The sequence below is a fragment of the Carcharodon carcharias genome, chromosome 11 (assembly GCF_017639515.1).
Source record: "Carcharodon carcharias isolate sCarCar2 chromosome 11, sCarCar2.pri, whole genome shotgun sequence".
Taxonomy (NCBI): Eukaryota; Metazoa; Chordata; class Chondrichthyes; order Lamniformes; family Lamnidae; genus Carcharodon; species Carcharodon carcharias.
The window spans coordinates 18,901,311-18,908,416 of NC_054477.1; the positions used below are offsets into that span (position 1 = coordinate 18,901,311).

General features: G+C 46.4%; 1 protein-coding gene across 13 annotated transcripts in view; it reads right to left on the reverse strand.

Moving 5' to 3' along the window:
* LOC121284146 (arylsulfatase D-like) overlaps positions 1-7,106 on the reverse strand; it is a 47,122-nt gene that overhangs the window by 39,725 nt on the left and 291 nt on the right. For 5 of the 13 annotated variants that reach the window (XM_041199351.1, XM_041199344.1, XM_041199341.1 and 2 more), the window contains exon 1: positions 6,311-6,835. The exons of 3 other annotated variants lie outside the window; for them this stretch is intronic. The gene's annotated coding sequence lies outside the window, so the exon portion shown is untranslated. Of the gene's footprint in view, positions 1-985; positions 1,007-6,310; positions 6,836-6,975; positions 7,088-7,106 lie in introns of those variants that run through there. 5 more of the 13 variants (XM_041199352.1, XM_041199347.1, XM_041199339.1 and 2 more) reach the window with 4 other exon arrangements.

The following is a 7,106-nucleotide window of genomic DNA, read 5'->3' on the forward strand; positions in this document are numbered from 1 at the left end:
ATGTTGGTCCTATTCCGGTTCAGGTGCAACACGTCCACCTTGTACAAGTCCCACCACTGCCAGAAATGGTCCCAATGCCCCAGAAATCTAAAGCCCTCTCTCCTGCATCATCTCTCCAACCACACATTCATTTGGATTAACATCCTATTTCTATATTCAGTAGCGCATGGCACCGGATGTAATCTAGAGATTACTACCTTTTAGGTCCTGTTTTTTAATCTGCTTCCTAGCTCCCTAAATTCTGCTTGCAGGACCTCAGCCGTTCAGTGAAATCCTTGACCCTTGCATCAGGGAGGCAACATACCATCCTGGAGTCACACCTACGGCCGCAGAAATACCTGTCTGTTCCCCTTACTATCGAGTCTCCTACCACTATTGCTCTTTCACTCTTTTTCCTCTCCGCCCTGTGCAGCTGAGCCACTCACAGTGCCATGAGCGTGGCTGCACTCCCCAGAGTAACCGTCACTCTCACTGTTTTCCAACACAGAAAAACATTTCTTGAACGAGATGCACCCTGAGAATTTCCTGACTACCTGCCTGACACCTTTTTTCTGACTGATGGTCATCCATTCCCTCTCTCTCTCTCTGCACTTCCATAAGCTTTAGGGTGACCACGTCTAAGAACGTGCTGTCCATGAAACTCAACCTCAGGGATGTACCTCAGTGCCCCCAAAACTCGGAGCTCAAGTAGCTGCAGCTGGTGGCACTTCATGCACATGTGGTCAGTCAGAGCGCAAGGAGCATCTAGGACTTCCCACATGTTGCAGGCGGTACATAACACGGGACTGAGCTGCCCTACCATGCCTCTAGTTGAAAAAACCCTTACTTTAAGCTAGATACAGTAAAAAAAATTAATTACTTATGTACTTTAAATAAAAACTAGAACTCTTACTTTTCCTCAGCTTAATCTATTTTAAATTGGGGAAAAACTGGAGAAAAAAACTGGAGAAAAACACTCACCCACTGCTCACCAAGTAGCTCTCACCTTTTGAAGCATCACCACACTCACGCTGGTTCTGATCTCTCTGCCGCTCTCTCGAGCTGTCTTGTGATGTCACTCTGTCTCTCTTTTCTAACTATAAGAAGCCAACATTGGGCTTATAACACTTATTTCAGATTGTTTACTCCTATTTGGGATACAATAGAAAGTATGTAACCTGATCAGCAATTGCTCTCCCAGTCACAACATTTCTTACCTCTGTTTTACCTGTATTGTTTTGGTTAATAGTTCCCACAAGTTCCTTCACTTGTTTTTTCTAAATACACCAACCTTCAAACTCTGCTACAATCTCACTGTATCGAGGCCGAGACCCCTAAAAAGATGGGGGGGATCATGCTTATGTAGCCTCTCTTTTACTGCTGCACATAAAAACATAGGAGCAGGAGTAGGCCATTCAGCCCCTCAAGCTTGTTCTGCCATTCAACCGCATTAAGGCTGATCATCTACCTCAACATCATTTTTCCCCACTATCCCCATATCCCCTGATGTCATTAGTATTGAGAAATCTATCGATCTCAGTCTTGAACATGCTCAATGATTGAGCTTCTACAGCCCTATTGAGGCCATTAAGTAATTAAAATGATTAGTGGATCTGCCCGTACAATCTTAAGGTTGGTGGGCAGGCCAGGAGCCCTGGTGGGCATTGGAAAAAGCATGAAACCTCATCCATGGGCGGGATGAGGGTTCATGTAGGTTTTTAAAAATTTAATAGAAGTCTATTTAAAAGCGATGGACATGTCCCATGGGGACACGTCAGGGAATTTTTTTCCTCTGTTTTTAAGATTTTTTTTATCGTGGAGCCGATCTCCCTGAGGCAGCACTTAGCCTCAGGGAGATGAGAGCGCACTCTTGGCTCAGGGAATTCCTCCTCCTCCCCTGCCCACACAGGGAGCGCATAGCACTTCCTTGCGGATGTCATGCTGGGCGGGCGTTAATTGGCCCGCCCATGTAAAATAGTGGCGCGCCCCCAATAGGGGGCACCGATCGGAGGCGCGCACACTCCTGAACTTCCCCCCCTGACAGGGAGAAAATTCTGCCCATAATATCCTGAGGGGACTTGACAGGATGAGTGTGGAGAGGATCTGGATAGATTCTTGGTAAGCAAGGGAGTGATAGATTATCGGAGGTAGGCAGGATGCAGGTTTCAGGTTACTATCAGATCAGCCATGATCTTATTAAATGGCGAAGCAGGCTCGAGGGGCTGAATGGCCTACTTCTGCTCCTTGTTCATATGAAAAGCAGCATATAATTCAAATGGAGAGCGATTGTTGGACTCTGCGGTGCAGAGAGTTCTGGGTGTCCTGGTTCGTGAATCACAAAAAGTTGCGATGCAGGTACAAGTGATTAGGGAGGCAAATGGAATGTTGTCATTTATTGCAAGGGAAATGGAATATAAAAGTGAGGAAGCCAAGCTATTGGTTAGACCACATCTGGAATACGATGTACAATTATGGTCTCCTTACTTAGGAAAGGATTTAATTGCTTTAAAAGCAGGTCAGAGAAAGTTCACTCGACTGATTCCTGGGATGAAGGGGCTGTCTTATGAGGAAAGGTTGGACACGTTGGGTCTGTATCGATTGGAGTTTAGAAGTATGGGAAGTGCTCTTATTGAAATGTATAAGATCCTGAGGAGACTTGACAGGGTGGATACTGAGAGTTTGTTACCCCTTGTGGGAGAGACTCAAACTAGGGGGCACAGTTTAAAAATAAGGGGTCTCCCATTTAAGACAGAGGTGAGGAGAATTTTTTTCTCTCAAAGTCTCATTAAGCTGTGGAATTCTCTTCCTCAGAGAGCAGTGGAGGCTGGGTCGTTGAATATTTTGAAGGCTAAGTTAGATAGGTTCTTGATTGACAAGGAAGTCAAGGGGTATAGGGGGTAGACAGGAAAGTAGACCAAAAGTAGATCAGCCATGATCTTATCAGATGGGGGAACAGCCTACTTCTGCATCTAATTCATGTTCATATGCATCTGGAGGCTTGAGGGCCAATCAGTGGCCTTCTGGCTTGACAGAGCAGAAATCTGCAATAGAATTAAGAGGGTACTTCAAAATGGAGGATCCCTCCCTCTCCAGCTCTTTAAAATCCTTAATAAGAAACAGATTCAGCAACCTGGCCACCACTGTGGGGGAAAGGGAAGGGTGGGAAAGAATATCTCTCCACTGTAACCCTGTGGCTGTTCCTGCAACCAGTCAGGTGAGGACAGCCTCTAGGCTTGGCTGGAGCTCTGGCCCCTTACCTGCTGCTCTTTCACTTGGGCGTGAGGGATCCCAGTGCACTATTTCAAAGAAGAACAGGTGAGTTTTCCCCAGTGTCTTTATCCTTCTTGCAATACTTAAAAACAGACTATCTGGCCATTTTCATATTCCTGTTTATGGAAACCTGCTGTGTATAAGTTTCCTGTTGCACTTCCTACCTTGCAACTGTGACTACACTTCAAAAGCACTTCATTTGCTGTAAAGTGTTTGGGCTGTCTTGAGGTCATGAAAAGCAGTACATCAATGGAAGCCTTTCATTCTTACTACATACTGTAGATGTTAGTGTGTGAGTCAACCTTTGAAGCCTTAAAAACACTCCAAAACTGGGGGATCAACTTATATGCTTAACTGCCAGCATGGGGCTGCTCTATGTGGGTCTGTCTTAAACCCCTGTGCATCTTTGCAACACAGCCCATATCGCCTGCTCAATCTTTTGCATCCAGTTACGAGATACCAGTAAATAAAGCATCAGGTCAGAACTTCCAAGGAGTGACAATCACACTCCTTTTCACTTACCCTGGGATGGAGCTGCACATTACTCGCTCTGACCTCCAACCCAAGCCGGGTGGGGAATGTGCAGTGCAGCAGCTCTGGAGTCCCTTCAGTGCAGGGCTGCAACACTGGGGCAAGTGAGGCCATGTCCCCATTTTACAGCACTAGCTGCTGTAAACCAGGTAGGTTTAAAGGTCCCAGCCACTTTGAGAAACCAGGGGGAAGCTTAGTGTGTAAGGTAAGTGGCTAGGATGGGATGGGGGTAGGTAGGGGAGGCAATGCTGTAGTGGTATTGTCACTGCACTGGTAGTCCAGAGACCCAGCGTAATGGGTTTGGGTCCCGGGTTCGAATCCTGCCAGATGGTGGAATTTGAATTCAATAAAAAGTGCAATGATGACCACAAAACCATGGTTAATTGTTGTAAAAACCTATCTGATTCACTAATGCCTCTTTAGGGAAGGAAATCTGCTGACCATACCTGGCCTACATGTGACTCCAGACCCCACAGCAATATGGTTAACTCTTAAATGGCCTAGCAAGCCACTCAGTTGTACAAACTGCTACAAAGACACAAGAAAGGAATGAAACCAGACAGACCACCAGAAACAATGATGGCAATCACAGCCCTGTTAACCCTGCAAAGTCCTCCTTACTAACAGCTGGGGGCTAGTGCCAAAATTGGGCGACCTGTCTCACAGATTAGTCAAGCAACAGCCTGACATTGTCATCCTCACAGAATCATATCTTACAGATAATGTCCCAGACACCACCATCACCATCCCTGAGTATGTCCTGTCCCACTGGAAGAGGTGGTGGCTCAGTGAATTACAGTTGGGAGGGAGTTGCCCTGGGAGTCCTCAACATTGACTCTGGCCCCCATGAAGTCTCATGCCAGGTCAAACATGGGCAAGGAAACCTCCTGCTGATTACCACATACCTCCCTCCCTCCCTCAGCTGATGCTCCTCCATGTTGAAAAACACTTGGAGGAAGCACTGAGAGTGGCAATGGTGCTGAATATTCTCTGGGTGGGGGACTTCAATGTCCATCACCAAGAGCAGCTTGGTAGCACGACTACTGGCTGAGTCCTAAAGGATGTAGCTGCTAGACTGGGTCTGTGGCAGATGGTGAGGGAAAAACATACTTGTCCTCACCAACCTGCCTGCTGCAGATTCATCTGTCCATGACAGTATTGGTAGGAGTGACCACTGCACAGTCATTGTGGAGACCCTCCATTGTGTTGAGTGGCACTACTACTGTGCTAAATAGGATAGATTTCGAACAGATCCTGCAACTCAAGACTGGGCATCCATGAGGCACTGTGGGCCATCAGCAGCAGCAGAATAGTACTCAAACACAATCTGTAACCGCATGGCCCAGCATACCCCCACTCTACCATTAACATCAAGCCATGGGGTTAACCCTGGTTCAATGAAGAGTGCAGGAGGGCATGTCAGGAGCAGCATCAGGCATACCTAAAAATGAGGTGTCAACACACATGGACTGCAGCAGTTTAAGAATGCAGCTCACCACCACCTTCTCAAGGGCAACTAAGGATGGGCAATAAATGCTGGCCTAGCCAGCGAAGCCCACATCCTGTGAATGAATGAATTTTTTACAAAAGGTAGGATGGGTCAGGCAGTGAGTCAGGCGGGTGGGAAGCAGTCGGGAGGGTAGACGGGGGCGTGGGGTAGTCAGGGGTGGGGGGGGTAGCCATGGGCATCGGGGGTCAGGAGGATAATCTGGGGATGGGGTTAGTCGGGGAGTCAGGAGGGTAGTGGGAGTGTTCTCGGGGAAAAGCAGCTTGGGGGTGGGGGGGGGGTCAGCACTACAGTTACCCAGACGTTAGAAGTTGTTTTAACTCTTCTAACCTTTCCTCAGTACTATTCTGCTAAGCAAGTGGAAACTATCCAAAGTCTCTGATTTAAATGGGAGTATCGGATGGTATCTCAGTGCAGGGTAGTTGCCCATCGGAAGTTTGAACTTCCTGGCCAACTCCTAGGCAGACCTTGCGTGGGGCTCCCTGGTGCATCTTCTGGGGTGCCTCAAGGGTATGACACTCCAGGAGATTGGAAGCTATGGGCCATCCATTTGTGGCATAAAAAATTGAGGCTGACTATTAATGTAAGTGTAACATGCCATGACTGAAAAGGGAGGTTGACTTATACACCAAGTATATGCAAAAACATGATATTTGGGACTCAAAAAATGGGGTTGTCTTATACACCAGGTTGACTCATACACTGCGATCTGCGGGTATTCTAGCTTCTGTACGTGAGAATACAGTCACAGGGTTGTATTTAGTTTCTAGTCTGCTACCTAGGCAAGTTCAGGGGCCTTGGATGTAGAGGTCCCCTTTTCATCTATTACAAAAGATTCCATCTCCTCTTCGAAAGTGATGAAAAATGTTGCTTAAATGGCAAAATGAATTTATTTAAACAGTGCACAAGTATATTTATAGTAAGTTATATTATTCTCATAAGGACTGTGATTCATAACGATGCCACAGCTGAATTTCTAATTCATATTATATGCAAATAATTGTTGGTTTAAAATATCCTTACCGACTACAGGAAGAGACTGGTTAACTAATTCTCCATCGAAAAACCAGGAATCCCAACTTGCAGCTCCCAGTACAGAATCCAACAGAGGGGAAGCAAAGCAGCAGGAACAAGAAGAGGAACAGGCAGTGAGAAAGTCACCAAGGAGGTGGAACATCAGCAACTTTCCAGTTGAGGTCCCTTATAGAAGAAAAACAGCTTCCAAATCCCAAGCCTTAACATGCCACCCCGTGGGAGCTTTGTTTCTCTTTAATCAGGGAATATTGGCAATAGTACAGAGAGAACCTGAGATTTTATGCAGGAACATTCCACAAGGCAGTCTGATTCATCCATAATTATAAGAGTTAAAAAAAAAGTCCGCTACTGAATGGGCCTGTTGAGATTTTCTGTTCTTGCTGTTTACTGTTAAAAGAGAGCTTGTGCTCTTCCTGGTCTCAAATTGTATAGGTACACTCATTCACTGGCGCACACACACACACAGTCACAAACACAAACACACATTCAGACAAAAGCACTCAAGTCTCAAACACACTCACAAACTCGTTCCCAGACACAGAGAGAAACTCACAAACACACTCAAAAACTCATTCGGAGACATACATCACAAACTCATCTCCAGACGCAGACACAACACTCAGAAACTCATTCATAGACATACTCAGACTTACACACACACACAACGATCCGCTTCCTGAAACTCTCTTCACTGTTGCCAACTCCGCTTGTGGGGACAATACTGCAGCTCACCGACCCGACCATCCATGGCGACGCAGAAGTGAGACACGTCCACACAACGCTT